The sequence below is a fragment of the Clarias gariepinus genome, chromosome 9 (assembly GCF_024256425.1).
Source record: "Clarias gariepinus isolate MV-2021 ecotype Netherlands chromosome 9, CGAR_prim_01v2, whole genome shotgun sequence".
Classification (NCBI taxonomy): Eukaryota; Metazoa; Chordata; class Actinopteri; order Siluriformes; family Clariidae; genus Clarias; species Clarias gariepinus.
In genome coordinates, this window is record NC_071108.1 from 31,314,489 (window position 1) to 31,335,000 (window position 20,512).

At 38.0% G+C, this 20,512-nt stretch overlaps 1 protein-coding gene across 1 annotated transcript in view; it reads left to right on the forward strand.

The window, feature by feature from the left end:
• Nucleotides 1-1,549: 1,549 nt before the first annotated feature.
• disp3 (dispatched RND transporter family member 3) overlaps nucleotides 1,550-20,512 on the forward strand; it is a 50,440-nt gene continuing 31,477 nt past the window's right edge. The window contains exon 1 of the mRNA XM_053504209.1: nucleotides 1,550-1,856. The gene's annotated coding sequence lies outside the window, so the exon portion shown is untranslated. The remainder of the gene's footprint in view (nucleotides 1,857-20,512) is intronic.

A 20,512-nucleotide genomic window follows, 5' to 3' on the forward strand; every position in this document is an offset into this window, starting at 1 on the left:
CATGGCCTGATCACTATGAGCCAGTCAGGTCTACATCATGGCCTGATCACCACAAGCCAGTTAGATCTACATCGTGGCCTGATCAACATGAGTCAGTCAGTTCTAAACCCTGGCCTGGTCACCAAATACTAGTCAGGGCCACTCGGTGTCCTGGTCACAATGATGCTGTCAGTGCCACATACAGAGACAGTCTGGCCTACACCATGTGTCCTGGTCACCAGGAGCCAGTAAGGTCCACGTTGTGGCCTGGTCTCCAGATACAGGTCAGGTCCAAGCCAAAACAATTCCTGCCATTTGTTTCACCCAAATGAGAATGGGTTACCTGTTGAGTCTGGTTCTTCTCAATGTTTCTTCCTATTGACATCTGATTTATACGTATTTAATCACATGTTTCCCTATTTTCCTTTGATTCTGTAAAGATGCTTTGCGACAATGACCATTGTTAAGAGCACTATGGAAATAAAGTAGAATTAAATTAAATTGAATTTATTTTCAAACAATTACAGTACTCTACAACGAATAATGCTCCAATTTCACCTGTGTCTCAGTTGGCTTTTACATATAAGATCATAAATGAGGTATAATGCAAAAAGTCAAACTTAAGAATGGTAAAGTCCTTTCTCACAGATTCAAGAATAATAATCTGGACACCACTGAGGAAGCGTTAAGAGAAAGAGTACATCATCTATTTAACTAGAGTGTGTGTGTGTGTGTGTGTGCGTGTGCGTGTGACTGCATGTGTGTGTGTGTGTGTGTGTGTGTGTATGAGAGCAGAAAGAGAGAGAGAGAGAGAGAGAGAGAGAGAGAGACTGCCAGCCTCTGCAGTCCTCCTCTTGTACATAATGTCAGTCTCTTTAATTGAAAAAGCCAGCAGGGATCTAAATGTCAGCCTTATCTGAGAGACTGCCATTTAGCATCATGATGGATTTGGTGTGTGTGTGTGTGTGTGTGTGTGTGTGTGTGCATGCACGCATGTGGTAGTAAATGGGCTTTAGAATTTCTGTGAGATTATTACATTCTAATTTTGTATCAGTTTTCCATAATCTAATTGTAATTTATTTTTTGCAACGGCAGAATCCTAATTTTACAATACGTTTCCAATTACCATCCCGTGCCAATTATTTTGTTATTAAGATTAACAAGTTTCTTTTTTTTTTTCATATCCATTTAGCCTATTCCAGTTCAGCGTTCAGCTATCTCCCCAAACCTCGCTTCTCTCTCTCTCTCTCTCTCTCTCTCTTAATCTCGACTAAACCATCATTTTCTATAAAGAAGGGGGGTACCAAACATATCCAATTGTAAAAGCCTAAAACCCATCAGAACATTTCAACCAAATGTCAAGTAAATACAAAAGATTCAGTTTGCACACAGAGATGTGGAAGCTTGACGATGGGATACATCCTCTTCCTGTGTTTAGAGTGTGTCTATTTCTTTTCTCCTCCCATCAGATGCAGGTAGTCTGGATGCCTGGATAGGAGCTTGAACAAGCCAGTGAGAGACAGAAAAAGGAACTGAGAGACAGAGTGTGAGAGAGAGAGGGAGAGAGAGAGAGCACACACATTACCCCACACACGGAGAGAGCTTGAGGAGCACATTCTTACACGCTGCAAAGCTGTTGCTTGGACGACCGGAGATGGAAGCAGAGACGGGAATCACAGCACAGAGGAAGGGAAAAGGAAGAAGAACAAGGGTGGGGGGAAAAAAAGATCTGCAGGTTTAAGGTTTTAAAAAAAGTGTGAGCTTCGGGACGGGATCGCGTGAAGATCACCTGCAGGAAAAGTGCGGACTGAAATAGAAACTTGCATTTAGGGAGATCTTGTGGGAAATGACTATAAAGTGAACAACTTCTCCAGCAGGTAAGAAGAGTTCTCCTCTCGTTCACGTCTTCGTAGAAAACTAGTTCTTGAAAGCATACTATTATAGGAAAGAATCAATGAGTTGAAGGGATGGAAAAGGTGTTTGACTGAAGGAGAGAGAGCGTAGGAAAAACAAAGAGAAAAAAATAATCCACCTCCTTTTTGTATCAGGTATGTTATTTCAGATAATGCATCAATATGAGAGAGAGAGAGAGAGAGAGAGAGAGAGAGAGATATGTCTGATCTACAGGTATCCACGAAAATACTTAAATACTTTCATACATTTGATTTCCAATACTCTGATGAGCTACAACAGAGGAAGTGAAGCAGTTTGTTCCACCATCTCAGAACCACAAGAGATTCCTCCAGGTCTCAGCAGGTACAGTTCTCAGACTGTACAGATCATGATGAAAATAGGCTCCATGTGGGTAGGTGAAATGGTATTGATTACTCGATTTGCAAGTATAAAGAACTTCGTGAAACCAGCGGTGGCAGACAGGGGAGGAGAGGTTCTGCGTAACATCCATAGACCTGAAGCTTTTTAGATTATCGACTGGAACAGGGCTGCCATAAAGGAAAGATGGAATTGCTCCAAGGGCTCTGAGTGGACAATTTAGCCAATTTTAAAGAAACGTGATTTAAAATTGATGGAGAAAAAAGAGTCACAAAGTCGAACTAGAAGCCTGATTTTCCTGTACTGTACATATGTGCGCATGATGATAATTTTTTGAACATACTGGCAACATGTTATCTTTTGAAATTAGAAGTAAACATCATTAAATGTGAAACACATGTGGCAATTAAACATGTTAACCAAAAGCAATTGTGTCCACGAAATTGCAAAAGAAAAAAAAAATCTTGTGGCATTCAAGTCAAACTGGGACTTTTGATTATGCAGAATATCAGAACACAGTTACGAGATTAAACGCTCGCTTATATATATATATATATATATATATATATATATATATATATATATATATATATATATATATATATATAACAATATATATATGTTTCACTAGTGCTTGGATACCATCAAGGTAAAAAGTTTACTCGGTATGTCAGAGTCATGATCGGAACACTGGCCTCCCAGGAACTCCTTTAATTGTACAAACATGTGGAAATGGCTTGGAGCGAGGTCAGAGCTGTACTGGGGATGTAGCACTAAATCCCAGACGAGTTCCTGTAATGTGTTAGTTGTGTTTATGAATGATTATGTGTACATTTTTTAAGGATTGAGCATTTCACCCCTTAAATGTTCAAGGAAACGACTGAGCTCCAAACCACCTCGGCCAGGATCATCATTCACAGATGTACAGTCTTATTTAATATGTTTGCACACTTTAAATACTTTACCGTGGCTAAGAGTCCCATCACGTTCTGTGCTGGAAGTTTTCTGTAAACATTGATACGTTTTACACCTTCATTCCCCACAATTCCATTACAAGTACCGGTTTAACTTGAACGTGTATGAGTAGATCGGTATTGGTATCCCATGTGGATAAACAAAGACACATGCAAAAAAGGAAAATGTCAAACAAAATCATATGAAACTACATAAATAATGTAAGAATCACAACAAATTAGGTGAAAAAGTCACATGTTGGAAAAATAAAAATGTGAAAATACATGTATAACATGCGAAGTATCTACCATTTAAAGCAAGCCAATGTTCCTAGTGATACCATGTGCAGTGGTAACAATTAGTTACAATTTTTATTGTAATGCTTTGAGATGGCAGGAGCCTGTGCAATATGTTGTGCAGCATTTTGTGATACAGTGTGATCTGATGTTGAACAGACAAAATCAATGTGATGTGGTCTGCTAAGTCAACTGAACAATTGATTGGTGCTGGTGGACTGTCATGTAGTGGCAATAATGAGTCAAGCTTGATGGAAAGGTTTTGTCGAACTGAGAGGCTTTTGTGACGGCAATATAAAAAGAGCTGAGTTTTTTTTTTTTTTTACTTTGGGAGGAATGGAGAGACTGGGGAAGTGTTTCCTGATAATGTGGTGTTGTTTAAGAAATAGAGGGGGTGCAAGCACTCATCTGATTGGACTCTTCGCACACAAAAAATATGTTTTTGAGAGCGAGAGAGTCTATCTGAGTGCTGCTCCAATGAAGTGGTTTAATTTATATATATATATAATTTTACTCTGTGTTTGATATAAATCCTTGTATAACTCTCGATCTTTTCCACAACCACAAACAAAAATGTATTTTATTGGAATTTTATGTGATAGACCAACAAATAAATGTCTGAAAAGTACATTTGTATTTAGCCCCCCTGAGTCAATACTTTATAGAACCATGTTTCGCTGCAATAACATCGGCCAGCTTTGCATATCTTTGCACATTATCCTGCTGGAAGGGGAATCTTCATGTCAATTCAATTCAATTTTATTTGTATAGCGCTTTTAACGATTTACATCATCACAAAGCAGCTTTACACAATCAAAAGAACTAAGTTTGTATGAAATGTGAATGTGTATGAATCAAAATGATATGATTGTCACTGATTGTCCCTGATGAGCAAGCCTAGGACGACGGCGACAGTGGCAAGGAAAAACTCCCTGAGATGGTAATAGGAAGACCTTGAGAGGAACCAGACTCAACAGGGAACCCATCCTCATCTGGGTGAAAAAAGATAGCAGGGATTGATGTGCATAATAATATGCGAGACTGGAAGTTCAGTATAAGAGGAGATGTGTAAGATTAAAGTCCAGTTTGTTCCTGGAGGCTCAGGTAGACTGTGAGAAATTCCAGTCCTGAACTATTGAGCGACTGAAGTCACAGGTCCTCAGAGAACAGCTGTCTGCATCAGTCGAGGACAGGACCACCTTCATGGAAAAGTGGAACCAACCCCAGTCACCACCCCAGTCTCGAAACACTAACAGGTTTTCTTCTAAAATTATCCTGTATTTGTCTTCATAATTGTCTTTCGCATCAACTCTGACCAGCTTCCCTGCTGAAGACAAGCTGATTCACAAGATGATGCTGCCACCACCATGTACAGTGTTAGTTTTCTGCCACTCACAGCCTTTTGCATTTAGGCCTTTTAGCTTGATCTGACTCCCTCATCTGAGATCACCTTCTTCCAGATGCTTACTGTTTCTTCCCCAACGCTTTTTTTGCAAACTTCAAATGGGACTGCTTATAGCTTCCATTCTACAAAGACCTTCTTCTTGCCACTTGCCTTTCTTGGTTTAAAGGCCAGATTTGTGGAGTGCACGACTAATAGTTGTCCCATGGACGGATTCTCCCACCCGAGCTGTGGATCTCTGCACCTCCTTCAGAGTTACAATATCATGGGCCTCTTAGCTGCTTCTCTGATTAATGCTGTGGATGTGCCATATTCTTTCCATTTCCAGCTGATAAATTGAACAGTGCTTTATGAAACGTTCTGAGCTTTGGATATTTGTTATAACCTAATCTACCACCTTTAAAATTCTCCACAACTTTATCTCTGCCTTGTCTGGTGTGTTCCTTGGGCTTCATGGCTTCATCTTTGGCATCTTTATTAGCAATATAGGCAGTGGTAGGTAGTCATATAGGCAGTGGTGGCCCAAAGGGTTAAGGCACTGAGTTACTGATCAGAAGATCGGCGGTTCGATCCCCAGCTCCACCAGGTTTCCACTGTTGGGCCCTTGAGCAAGGTCCTTAACCCTAACTGCTCCATGGGTGCCGTATCATGGCTGACCCTGTGCTCTGACCCCAGTTACGCTGGAATATGCGAAGAAGCAATTTCCCTCTGGGATTAATAAAATTCTAATATATATATTTTAATATATTTTTTTCCTACATATTGTTAAAACTACTATAGAGTGTGTATAAAAAAAGATCTCACATTGTTTTATTTGCAGCCTGTATTGAAGATAGACAGAAATGTTGTTTTATCCAACAACATTTTTCAGTGCAACTTTTAAAAATCCAAGTAAAAGATATAACACTGACATGTTAGAAAAAATAAAAAGCAGAATCACTGATTTGGAAAAGGACTTGAAAAAAGGACATCCTAAAAATGACTTGTAAACCCAATCAGATGAAGCTAATCACCTTTTCAATGGCACGCAAAGCTTTGCACCTCTAGACTTTGCGATATTTGCTTCACTTTTCTTTGCAGAACTGCTCCGGCTGAGTTAAATTTGATGGTGACCGTTAATGGACTGCAGTCATCAAGTCATTCCACACATTTTCAATGAGGTTTAAGTCTGGGTCATGCAAGGACATTCACTTTTTTCTCCTTCAACCACTGTGTGGTCAGTTTGCTGTGTTTTTTGGGTCATTGCCATGTTGAAAAGTAAACCTTCTCCCCATTGACAACATTCTGGCAGAGGGTAACAGATTTTCCTCTAGAATTTGATGGTATTTTGTCCCATTTTTCTCCTATCCTCCAGTGCCTGCTGCAACACCCCAAAACATGATATTGCCACCTCCATGAATTACTGTAGTAATGGTGTTGCTGTATCGGATTCTAACCACACATAACCTTTGGTGTTCTGGTCAAATAATAAAATTTTAGTCTTATTTAACCATCTGCATTTTTTGCAAAGCTGACTCGTGACTACTGCATGTTGCCTTTCTTGAGGAGTGTTTTTTTTTTTTTTTTTTTTTTTTTTTTACATTTCTGGAGAGTTTGTAATATTGTTGTCCTGCAAATTCCTGCAACTGCTTCAGAGTTGCTGTAGGCCTCATGGGAGCCCCTCAGACCAGTTTCCTCTTGGCTCTTTTCATCCAGTTTGGAGCAATGTTCTGACCCAGGGAGGGTCTGGGTTGTACCAAATACCTTCTACTTCTTAATAATAGACATCACTGTGTTTCTAGGCAATGATAAAGCCTTTGAAATGTTATTTGTATTCATCTCCTGACTTTATCCTGTTTTGACCGTGCCTTTCCACCGTAGTTATTGTTTGCTTCAGTTGCACTACCAGGGACTGAAATGCTCCAGATTTTCATGCTGATCAAAATTACCAAAGCTGATCACAGTTGAGTGTTCAGTGGCTCTTTGTGCGATTGATAAGTTGGGTAGATTCACCGGATTGGATTTACTAATCTTTTTTTTTTTTTTTTTTTAGGTGGGGGGGGGGGATCCTTTTCCATCTCAGTGATCCTTTTTCTCACTTGAATGTTAAAAGTTGCACTTAGTAAAAACAGCTGCAAAAATAAATAAAAACTGCCTGTCTTCATTTCAGGCTGTAAAGCAAAAAATATATACCCACTGTACATCCTGAGAAAGACTTTTTGTGCTTACGACAGCTCCGATCTTGACCATACAATAAAGCATAATAAAGTCAGGGTAAGACAAGCTGCAATTTTTACTTATTATCTTCAACAGAGAGCAATTGAAAGCCTGTTAAGAGTCTGAATTAATGTTTACCACCGCTGATAACGGGAGCTAACTCGTCCTGCAGTCGTTTCACAACATTATAAATGGATAGGAAGTAAGGCGGAATGCTTTAATTACGTTGTTGGAATCTAATCAGGTTTGTGGTGGTAATTATTTTCCTAAAAGAACACAATCTGTCATAATTTATTCCTTACTTGTTTATGCCTTCCAAAATGAAAGAATGAAGAAAACCTTTCATTAAAAAATGTCTCTCAAATGGTAATATACAGTATTTTGCAGAAGTTTTGAGCCCCCTCATATTTAATTAAATGAAGTAGATTCAATCCAAGAAACAGAAACAAATATCTTACTGTGAAAGGCTGCAAAGTGTCTAAAGATACAATAGAAAAATGTTCGTTTATGTAACACCCTCAGCAGCAACCTCATTTCCCCTCCCATCTGTTCCAACCACTCATCATTCAGCACCACCAGTACACTAATCAGCGGCCTGTTCATCTGTCATCATCTGCACCAGTTTCTCACTGGTTCATGCTGGAATAAGAGAATCGTGATGGAATGATTCATACAGTGGGTCAATGTGTGGCTTAACAAACAAAAACTTTCCTCTGAAACTGCTCAAGTGCCAAGTGCAAAATTTGCCAAAAATTCAGGCCAAAATGTCCTGCAGGAGGCCAGGAGTACTATTCCTTAAGACTACAATAAAATACCAGCAAGCCTGGCTCTTGGGAGCAAAATATGAAAAAATGATGGCTGGTCAATATTAGAACTAAGAGCTGCAAACCTGTCTCAGCATGACAATGCCCCTGTGCACAAAGTGAGTTCCAGGAGGAACTTTAGTGTCTTGCACAAAAACCCTAATGAATACCTTTGGGATGAACTGGAACAATGACTGTGTCACAAGCCTTCTAGACCATGATTACCGCCTGACATCAGTAATGCTCCAGTGGCTGAATGAACACAAATTCCCACATCCAGACTCCTAAAATCCACTGGAAAACCTTCCTACAGTAGAAGAGTGGAGGTTATCGTAAAATGAAGGAAAGACCAACTGTGTGTTAACGTCCATGATTTTGAAACAGACACCTATAATTACAATGGTCAGGTTTCCAAAAACTCATTGAAGTGTAAGTCTATACAGGTTCGCGGGGGGCCTGGAGCTTATCCCAGAAGACTTAGGGCACAAAGCTAGGTACACCCAGGATGGGGTGCCAATACACTGCAGGTCACACACATACACACACTTACACCAGGAAATTTGGCAACACCAATCAGCGAAATCTGCATGTCTTTGGACTGTAGGAGGAAACCGGAGTACCCAGAGGAAACCCACCAAGCACGAGGAGAACATGCACACAGACCTGAGGTGGGAATCGAAAATGGAACCTAGAGGTGCAAGGCAACAGTGCTAAACTTTAAGTCAACATGTTGCCAAGGAAATATGTATAAATCAAAATGATCAGATGATCCCTTTTTATAATATACAAATCCACACATTTCAAGGCTGTGAATGTGAAGCCTCGTAATAAAGAAAGACGTAAAAAACATTTGTACACAATGCATTTCATTATAATTTTTATGCTAGAATTAAAACGTAATGGATTGGCAGACCTGAATTTAATCATGCATCTGAAGCTCTGTTACTTATGAATGAAGCAAGATGAGTAGCCACTGTACGAGCCTTCAACTGAGAACAGAAATGCTCCTCAGAAAGATTAAAGCACAATGAATTTGTACCAAATTTAATACCAAGTGAGACAAGAGGGCAAAACCAAGTGGATCCATATTATCCCTGAAGGACGGGGAAAGAGAAAGGGTTAACAGAGGGGAAGAGGGTGAAAGAGAAAGAGGAAGGAAGGAGAGGAGAGGGGGATTTACCTATTTTTAGAAGCCGTCTGATGGGAAGGCTACGGTGCCTCGGTGGAGCAGCACTGACATGCAATACGTTGAACACAGTTTCAAACTAAGGCACACGGAATCTATTAAAAAAAAAAGCTTGTATTGTTTTAAATTGTGATGTTGTATACAGGGAATATATTAAAGTTTAACAGCAGGAAATGTTAGCCATCTAGCATACTTCTCTCTTTTGTAATGGGATCCTTATGTGTTTAAAAAAAATGCATCAGTATCTAAATAAGCCATCTGTTCCTTCTCATTCCTTATTCCGTAAAATACAAAAAGTAAAGGCAGTGTTTGAACATTACATAGTCACTGTGAGCTGGAAAACAAAGAGACAATCATGCAGCAGAAAGACCGGTCTTCTCCGGTGAAGAAGAAATTTAACCGACAGCCCTCCTCATGATGACCTTCTTTCGTGACATGTAAGGGTACTATTTTATTGACCACTGCTGTGCTAAGCTTGGAGAAAAACAGCAAAAAGAAGAGGAAAGTTGATCTTGCTGTGCCGTGAGAATCCAAATCCCCAGTGGTGGCACCGCACCAGCCTCGGTTTGATCGTCTCCCACATTACACTCCTTACAGCCCTGAGCTGGCACCATGAGACTATCGGGTCTTTGATCTATTTTAAAAGGTTCTACGTGGTCGCAGGTTCACCTCTGATGGTGAGGATAAGGAAATGGCGCAGACCTGGATTCAGGAGCAGCTGAAAAAATGCGTTTCCTTACGAATTATGAAAAAGGTAGGGGAACGATACACAAAGTGCATACTTGCAGGAGGTCCATGTGAAAAAGTGATAATAGTGGTAATATTTTATGGTTACTGGAATAACTTTTTGATTCTCCCTCATACTGTATATACAGCAATGGAAGAAAACCTGTGTCCCTGCAGATCTGTGTGTATGTAATATATAATAAAAAATAATAATAAAAGAGGCGTACAAGCGCCCTTATCTTAGTACTGCATAGTGCTCACACAAACCGATTATTCCCTGCCATAATAAACACTCCACGGCCCAACACTCCCTTTTACAGTTAGTCCTGCGTTGGGGTTCCCACGCTTAACAACATACATTAACATTTGGTGCATGTTTATACGTCCCATCGTAACAGTTTAGTGACCTTGATTTTCTTTTATGTAAAAATCTTTTCAAAACCATTCCTGATAACGGCATTTTTTATTATGTACACAAGAACTTCGCACAGTACTGTAATGAAAAAACAGCTGTTAGGTTTTACTGAGTGTGCTGGAGAATACGACAGGTAACTTTGTCACACTTGCTCCTTTCTAGTTTTTACAAAAGCCAGGAGCTACGGTACATTAGGTGTTTTTGTTTCCTTCTGAAAACTGGTGTGTCATGTAAGAACAGTAAGAATATTTAGAGACTGTCAGACTGTGTCAGTCATACATAAACAACTATAATGGTAACTGCAGAATCAATTAGATTTTTGGGCGTTACAATTTTCTATTTAATTCAATAGCTTAGCAAATGAAAATTTTAAAAACTACTAAAAAATAGTAGGAAATAGTAAATGGCTGTCAAACCTGCTTTGTCTTTTTTTTTTGTTTTTAAAGTCACATCTTTAAAAAAAAAAAACAAAGTGATCTTCTGCTCCACGCTCCAGTCCAGTAGGTGGTGATGTTGCACCAACTGACCATAAAAATCAAAAGAAGCAAAGGCAATAATCTAACAAAAGAGGGTATTTTGCAAGTAATGTACTTTATTAAAAAGACTGCAAAAGCTGGAGTATATTTTCAGGGAATTTAAAAATATAAACATCAATGAAATTGCCTAAATGATTTAAACGCACAGCTTTACCTGCTGTAGTACAAATTCTGGACATTTGTTTACACTATTGGCCACTGCACAACTACACTTCGTGGTCATCAAATCAAATCACATCAAATCACTCCAGCACAAATCACTTTAAGCATATTTGCACTGCACAAGTCACTTTTAATATGTGGATTGCACAACCATGGACATAACCATTTTTTTATTACCATTTATTCGGCTGCTCTTATTGTTTTACATTTTTTCATATATTTTCCATATATTTTCTATATTGTGTATTTTGTGTACAGATTTTTTTTTTACTTTTATTTGTATATTTTTATTTTTATTTTATTCTTCTCTAGTTAAACTTACCCTTTATTTTAATTTTCATATTTATTTCCTATTCATATTCTTAGGTCACGAGCAGTTGTCTAAGCATTTCACTGCATATCGTACTGTGTATGACTGTGTATGTGACAAATAAAATTTGAATTTGAATTTACTGATTATTGAACAGGGCTACTGGAGATGTGACAAATTACACAATGGGTGCCATCTCTTGATATGTCCATGTTTATGTAAGGAGTCTCCAGTATCAGTGCTTTGTACCAGTCGGAGGAAAAATTGTAAACTATTAAACCTACAGTAATTATAAACTACTAAAACGTATTGAATTAACTCTGCTCCTGGCATATTTTAGTATGTACATCACACCTTTATTTGCAAATGTATTAAATATTAAAGGTAAATAAACGTCATTTTACAGATTTAGAGATAAAAAAAAATTCTGCAACAAAACTCGGTGTTCCGTTGTTTAAAGAACAAATGCCTGTGCTATGCTTTCTTTAAAGGCAACAAGGGTTCTAATTAATGTGTGCTTGTGCAGGCTAATCACTGCATACACACTAATTAAAGAAAGCATAGCACAGGGATTTGTTCATTAAACTGATTTCCTCCTGTGCACCTCAAACTTGTGTCGGAAATTTGCATAAACAGCTTTAGCTTCAGGATATTGTTTATATTGGCCCGGTGAGACACAATAGAAATTACAGCCAAGAACAAGATCACGCCATTCTCTTCTTTCTTCTAGACTGGTAGCCTGAAACTGCTTGCTTTTCTTTTATTTCATTTATTTCTGCTGAATGTTGACTATTTGGCCCCTGTGGCTGCGGTTTTCTTCATAACGCTTTGTTCGGCTCAATAGAAAGCGTGCAAAGAAACAACAAACCTTCAATTCATGATAATAATAATAGCTGGTTTTATTATACCTATAACAATAAAAATGCTGAAAGAATATGCTTTCTAACTGATGTTAAAATTTATTGCATTAGGGAAGCAGAAGAGACCAAGAAACAGCCAGAGATCGAGTTTAATCCCAGTTAAAACATGAATGACCTGAGCATAGCCCGTTAGAGCTTCATCAGCTTTTTCCCCCAATGAAAAATAATGGATCAGATGAGTAAACAAGCACTGTGATGTTTATCTCAGTCTCTGGAGCAGTAATAATGCCATTATAACACAGTTATAAAACTATAAACACAACAATTCAACGCAATATGATTTCATGGTTAGCTTTTATTAATCACCTTATGAATAATACATCTTTACATGTTAATTTTAAATAGCATTATTTTGATTATTGTAAAATTATTATATTATAATATAATACATATTGTAACATTTAAAATATATAAAAAAGGTTATAATTTTTTTTTCTCGTCACAGTTAGTATAAATAGTAGATTTTATGTAGATTCTTTTAAAGTTATTTTTTACATATTTATTTATTAATTTTTTTGCATACAGCTATAGTTTAAATGTATATTTAATGTTTTATTTACATTGTAAAACTTGAGCGTTGTACTTATTCCCATTTTATGACTGTGGTTGGACCAAATCTGGACCCTGGAGGTGCTGACCTTAAAGCCACAGTGCCGCCACAACTACTACTTATAAATAATGATATAATAATAATAATAGCGTTCAGGTCAAACCGGGACTTGTAATGATGTTTATGGTAAATGAAGGTGTACAACCGACTTACATTTACAGAAGGCTTCAAGCACAGTACAGAGACTGTTTACTGGGTAAGACATTTTAACTGTGCAAAGATTTTTAAAAAGGCCATACAGCCATGAATGATGATCCCATAAACATTAAGTGAGTGAACGCCTGATCCTTGAAAATCTATGGATAACTTGTCACCAAGAGACAATTTATGGATAATGATGTGCAAGAGACACATCTGTATGGGGTAACTATCAAACTGTACAGTCCTGACCTCGCTCCAAGCCATTCCCATGTGTTTGGGGCATTAAAGGGGTTCCTGGGAGGCCAGGGTTTTCAGACAATCAAAAGTCCCGAGTTGACTTGAACACCCCTCATAATAGTAATAATAATATTAATAATAATAATAATAATAATTATTATTATTATTATAACTAATAAGAAAAAATCAACATCATTATCATAACTGCATATGGATATTCAGGAGAAAGACATCTAATTTTGCATCTTTTTGCAAAAGCAAATCAGAAAAAAATCAGGGAAAAAAAATCTTCTATATTTATAAATGTTTCATTTCTTTTGGCTTTATTCCCTACAACAATAGAAGCAGGTGGCACTGCCTTTGTGCAATCGAATGTGTCATGGTTGTGTTTTTGAGCTCTAAATATATGGTTCTGTCTGGAACATGACTGACAGCAGAGACGTAAAAACAGCCAATTTGTTTCTCATGTGTTCAAAACTTCTGCTTTGACCACACAGTTATTATGTCTCATCACTTTCCCCAGAGCCTTCTGCTTTCTTCATGTTATTTGTAAGAGTAAGGACTAGTGCGTTTTAAAGGAGGAGGTTCAGCTGAGGGAACTAAACCATCTACAACAATTGTACATAAGTGTTTATTTAGTAATGGCTTAGTGCTCTCAAAATCCTGTCTTAAACAAAATGCATTCTCACATCATGTATGCAATGCAAACTAAATCTTTTTAAATGAAAAAAAAATAATTATTATGCAAGCAACTGTATCTCGAATTGATGAAAAAGTTAATGCTGGTCTCCATCTAAAGGTCTCCGAACACACAGGTTGTTGCTGTTTTGGTTGCACAAGGAACCATGTGGTGGACCTACTCAATATTAAGCGCGTGGTCATAATGTTATGATGGATTGGTGTATAACTCTCCATTGAAGCCTACATTAAAAACAACAAAATAAAAACCTCTGGAGCAAACTCATTTTTAACTCACAATTTCAGAAAAAGAGTAAAATGGTTGTTATACTGTATGTATTTATAGTGGAACTGTTCTGAGACATTTCCCCAAAGACTTGTACATTTGTTCTACTCGTTCCATTTTGGACTGTTTTATCAACAAGAGACGGTTTAAAGCTGGATTTTCTTCAAGGCTGAGACTTAACAGTGGATCGATTCCGACCATTCCTGATGCAACGATAGATCCTCAAGCCGTATGTGATGCTATTGTGAAGTTAGATTGGTGCTTGGTTATCAAGTTAGCTATTGTGGCTATTGTGCTTGTTCTGCGCAATGAGTATAAGAATTTTGAGGAACAGTCAAAGTTTCAAATTTATGCTGAGTGTTTAATGTTCTGCCGCATGACTTAATCAGTATTGTAAGAATTGATGTACAGTATTTTTGCTCTGTTTGTAGCTGTAGTCATAACTACACATTTGAGTGGATGTTGGAGTAAAAGTTATGCAGCATTGGCAGCCCAGAAACTCCCTGCGGGTTGACACGACCACAAAAAAACTGGGGGAAAAAAAACACGGATACACCTGCCAAGAAATCCCCAACTCCATTTCACAAAGCTTCAGTGGGCTAGATACCTGTAACAACTCCACTTTCTGTGGTATATGTGTTTTCTGTTTTTTTTTTATTTTTTATAAAAGATCAAAGTAAATACTAAAATTGTAAGGTAGGCCAAGTGTTTGGGCAAACCAGGACTTTTGATTGCGCAGAATAACGGAACATAGTTATCAGTCAGATACATGATCAGACTGCCTGCTTCAAGTCTGAAACACTGGCCTCCCAGGAACTCCTTTAATAACTTAATCATATACAGTAGAAATAGCTTTGAGCAAGGTTAGGACTGTACATGGGATGTGGTGAGGTCCAGTAATGTGCAAGTGGTGTTGGTGAATGATGGTTGTACAGTTCCCACGGGCGGATGCATCTCTTGTGCAAGTTATCTGTTTTAACTTCATGGACCAGGTGTTTGACTCGCTGAGTGTTTACAGGAGGGACTGCAGTGTGCTCCGAGCCACCTCGGCTGGGTTCGTTGTTCATGGATGTACTGCCTGTTTAAAACGTTTGCGCCGTTTTACTGCGGCTACGAGTCTCAGCGCACAGTGCTGGAAGTCTTGTGTAAACGTCGATCACTTTTACACCATCATTCACCATAAATTTAATCGCAAATCCCTGTTTGACTTTAACACCGCTTGTATATTGTAAATATTTTATACATCGTAGTGTGCGTGTAATAAATGCTTTTCAGGTCCAATAAAATCTGCAATGTGAAATCATTTCTTACCAACACATTATTATGTGTATAAAAAAGAAAAAACTGAGATATACAGTATATGCTCGATAATAAATTGCATGGCTTATAATAAAATATAAAAAGTGGAAACTCAAAGCTTTCTTCTGGTTCTGGCTCGGGCATCGGTCATGCCTTCGCTTTTGAATGCGAACATTTTGTGAAAGGATCCTAGAGTTTTGGTGCAATGTACAGTATTATGGCCCTCGTTTACAGTGAACACTACAGTGTTAAAACATGAATGACTCCTTTGAATGATCTTGTCTGATTCTTTGTATGAATCTAATCAATATGTCTATGAAGTCTAAACTTAAGTTTAATCTGACATGATTAGTCGTTCCAGTCCAAAAACCTTCTGATTTGCATTTACATAATGATTCCATTCAAACAAAGGATAGCTTTTAGACGTTGGCTCATCCAGACATTGCCTTAACATCTGTCTCAGGTGATCTGATTAAAAGTGGACAGGAGTAAGTGCAGGTCTTAATGGACTTAACTGCATTTTTGTTGCTTAATTGCATCACTTAGACTGCTTGAGATGTGGTCTGGAATTAATGTGGCCTTATTACCTCACCTGTAAGGTAAAGACAGACACCAGCTACTGTATGATGAGAATGATGTCATGATACTACAGGACTGGTGATGAGGCAGACTTATTTTATGTCCACCCAGTAACTAACTGCTTTTAATAAATGGTGATTGTCTCAAAGCAGCTTCACAAAATTGAAATTTGTAGAAGAAAAAGGAATGTGTAAAGAGCATAGTGATCTAATTGTCCTTGTAGATGTCATCCACCATCCATCTAGTGACCTCTGTTGTCCAACTATGGACCGTAGAGGCCGATGGTGGTTACCATTGTATTTATTCCCGTTATTCACAACCGTGGTAGGACCTCCAGTCCATATTCACACACGCAGTCATACACTGGGCTATTGCCAATGAGCCTAATCTGCATGTCTCTGGACTGTGGGAGAAAACCAGAGTACCCAGAGGAAACCCACCAACGGGGATCTAAAATGATGCAAGAAGATCGAACCTACTGGGCAGAAATGTGAGAGAATGAAATAAAACCACACATGCAGAGCTGCTTAGAAATACAAATTATTCTGTACGGCAAATAAATAAAATACTGTATACAGTAAGTATTCTAATAAAAATAATAAAATCAAACAAAAAGAACTCACCTCCAAATGTTCCAACATGACTGATACGTACAGTATCTGAACATTATTAATGTTTCTGAACATTTTTACTGCAGATGATGCATGCTGGGAAAAAAAAAACTCCAGAGTGTATTTCTTTACAGCTATACACCAGATGCACATTCCTACTGTAAATCAATGAACCTTTCAAAACTTGTTGCTAACAGGCTGATGTAGTGACAGCACTGAGGTTTAGAAAAAGCAGAATTCTTCTGCAAGCAACAAAAGATGAAAAGCATAAATTGATGCTTGGCCATGAAGGACAAGCAGTGAATTTTTCAAAATTATGCTTTCAGAAAAACTCACGAACAAGAACGATGTTTATTTTTTATTCAAGGATACTAAGAATGCACAATAGTTGAGGATTGTTTAAATATTTCTGGCATCACAAGGTTGATCGTGGTTGAATTTTGACTCATTATTACAGTTCATTTTTGCTTATTTTCATTAACTTTCTTTTTTTCTGAATAGAAACACAAAAAAGTCTTATTGTATGGTTTTATAGCGTCAAAGTTACATACAAAGTCCTCACACGAAATGTGTTAAGTGATTAATCAAACTTTTTAAAATGGAGCTTTTATGTTCTGCCCATGCTTGGTGGGTTTAAACACTCACTCTATACCTCTTAATCCTGTGTACAGAGGTTGCGAAGGGCCTGGAACCTATCCCAGAAAACTTATGGCGCGAGGCAGGGCACACCCTAAACATGCCGAACCATTGCAGGGCACTCACACACACTATGGCCAATTAGCCTAATCTACTGTAATGGACTGTGGGAGGAAACCCACCAAGCACGGAGAGAACATGCAAACTCTATGCAGTAAAGGCTGGAATCAAACCCAAACCCTGCAGGTGCAAGGCAACAGCGCTAAGCTTTAAGCCACGGTGCCACCCTGATGGGTTTCAATTTTATTTATTTATATAAGCACTTTTTAATGAATTTATTCATATAGCACTTTAACAATGGTCATTGTCGCAAAGTGCCTTTAGAGAAGGTTTCCTCACAGTACTCCTGTTCCTTCCCACAGCCAGAAACATGCAGTCTAGTTCGACAGTCTAGGTTGCTCAATGGTTAGGGCATTGAACTATGGTTTGGAAGGTGCTAGGTTCCAAACCCCACAACAACCAAGTTCCCCTTGTTGGGTCTTGAGCGAGGTCCTTAAACCTCAACTGCTCAGATGTATACTGAGATAAAAATGTAAGTCGCTCCGGATAAGGGTGTCTGCCCAGCGTGTAAATGTAAATCTCCAGGCTACCAGCACTTAACATGAACATAATCCTAAATATTCAATGATAAACATATGCATCTGAATCAAATGTGAACATACATGGATCATGTGAAAAACAGAAAAGGTGGAGATAAGAGGATGTGTAGTGTGTGTATGCGATTTTAATGTAGGTGGAACGGTGGCGTAGTGGGTAGCACAGTGACCTCGCACCTTCAGGATCAGGGTTTGATTCCTGCATTGGGCCTGGGATCATACATACAGTAGAGTTTGCATGTTCTACAGTACTTGGGTTTCCTAGGGGTACTTAAAAACATGCAAATTAGGCTAAAAGGCATTTCCGAATTGCACAGTGTGTGTGCTGGTGCGCCCTCCAATGGATTGGCACACTACCCAGGATGTGCCCTGTCTCCTTCTCCGAATCCCTGAAAGAGGCTTCAGGCCACTCATGACCCTGTACAAGGGGTATAGAGAATAAATGAAACTGAATGAAAAAGATTTGCATGTGCAGTTTCAGGTAGTAACATGGTAGAATGTTTTTCTACGTCTTTTTTTTTTTTTTTTTACATGTAATCACATGAAACATATTTCATTCTTCTTGTAAGCACAACTGCAAGTCGGCCATCATTTTGTTGTTTCAGTCTGCTTTAAGCTTCGCTATTATGCATCCAACCCCACCCAAATCTGTGCGATCCCCCCCCCCCACTGTTCTCACCTGCCAATCACGGCATGCATATTAAATCTCTTGTCGCTCCATTGACACGCCAGAGAGAGAGAGAGAGAGAGAGAGAGTGTGTGTTGCTTTTCACTGGGTGAAATAGAATGCCACGGGAGACCAAATCTCACCAGCGAGCGAACAAAACACGGCATCACGCCTGATAACAGCTCAGACCCCTGCAGTCAGTCAAAGCCCAAATCTTCTGAAATATCTCCAGCGCAGCAGTGTAGTGTTTATATAGATAGCTCACATAGCAAGGTTCCTTTCAGGATTGTATTCTTCAGATGCTCACGACACAGTAAATCAGACCTGAGCCACTATGTGAATCTTTTACCTGGAAGAATGTTGTGATAATTACAGTATGCTTTCTCTTCTATGTCAAAGTCCAACTTCTGGGAAAGGAACTGACTTGAAGTGCTGTGGATCCTGTCCTAATTTTTTATTTTTTTTCATTGGAATCGGTTTCAGATTTCGAACATGTCAGCCTGATGAATAATGGTGAATGTGACAGCCATTGAACATAAGTTGATTAGAAATTCTTTGCTTGTCACAAAGAAGGATTAGTGGATACTTTCTTTATTGACTTCACTGCTCTGACAGTCGTTCCAATCTAATTGCAAATTGATATTAATGCACTCTAATGCATTGCATTATCGTTTCTATAGCAACAGCTAATTCACATGGACTTGTATGGCAGATGCTTTACTTGATCTAAGACGGATAATGAATCGATTTTTTTTATTGTTGATATGCTGAGGTTTTCTGTAAATAAATGTTAATATTCAATTAAATTCAATTGTCACTGTTGCAAGCGGGATCAAAAGAAAATAATGGAAATGTGTACAAAATGTGTAAGAGATATGAATGAATCAAAATGATAAAATGTATCACTAATCGTGAATGTCCTGAATGTTTGGATGTCTGAATTATTGTAAATAAAATGTTAAATATATAACATTTATAAAAGAAGTCTTCAGAATGTAATTATAACTTATATAAATAAATACAGTATTGCAGATGATGATATATGAAAAAAAAAATAATAATAAAAAAGAGATTAAATGTGCAAATTTTCAGTATAAATTATTATTATTATTATTATTATTATTATTATATAGTAATAGTAAAAGTGATATCGGGGTACAGTGCAGATTCTATCGAGGAAGATAGACCATATGACAGATATAACAAAACGTGCTGCCTTTTTTTTTTGTTCTATTAAAGTCCAAAAAAATAACATTAGCTTTTATAATGTAGGTAATAAAAAACTGTCCAAAATGTTCCATATTATTAAATGCACCATTATTTCATTTATTTATTTATTTATTTATTTATTTATTATTTAAATCCGAGGTGCCATTCTTCAACAAATCAAAATAGTAATTGGTGGCAAATTGCTGTTGTATGAAACTCTTTAGGTGTGTTAGTGCAAAATCATTCACGATCATGTCTTTCTTTTGCTATAACAGAAAGATGTTTTATTATTGCCTGTGTAATGGAGTGCTGGTTGGTTGAGGTTGTAAAAACTAAAACTAAAATGAAAAAATAAAAATACAAATAGCACAAAAAAGCACAAATACCTTCAAGCTTCTAAAGTTGCTCTTCACCCTTGACCGGAGCTCTATACTGTAAATATCACATGGCGGATCTATCCTCAAGCCATCAACTGCTTCGGACACAAGAACCCTCAGTTCGTGACTCTCTGGCAAGAGAGAAACAGAACAGGGGCCCATTTTTTATTATTTTCTCTTTTAACTGGACACTGCAGGCAGGGGTAGCTTGGGCGTTAAGATGTTGGACTACTGACCGGAAGGTCCTAGGTTCAAACCGCAGTACCAAAAAGTTTTAGGGGGGATGAGATGAGATGAAAGAGAACCAGTTTGCTATTTGGTGAAACTGTATATTGTGAAATAAAACCTGAATGCAGACGTAATGGTTAGC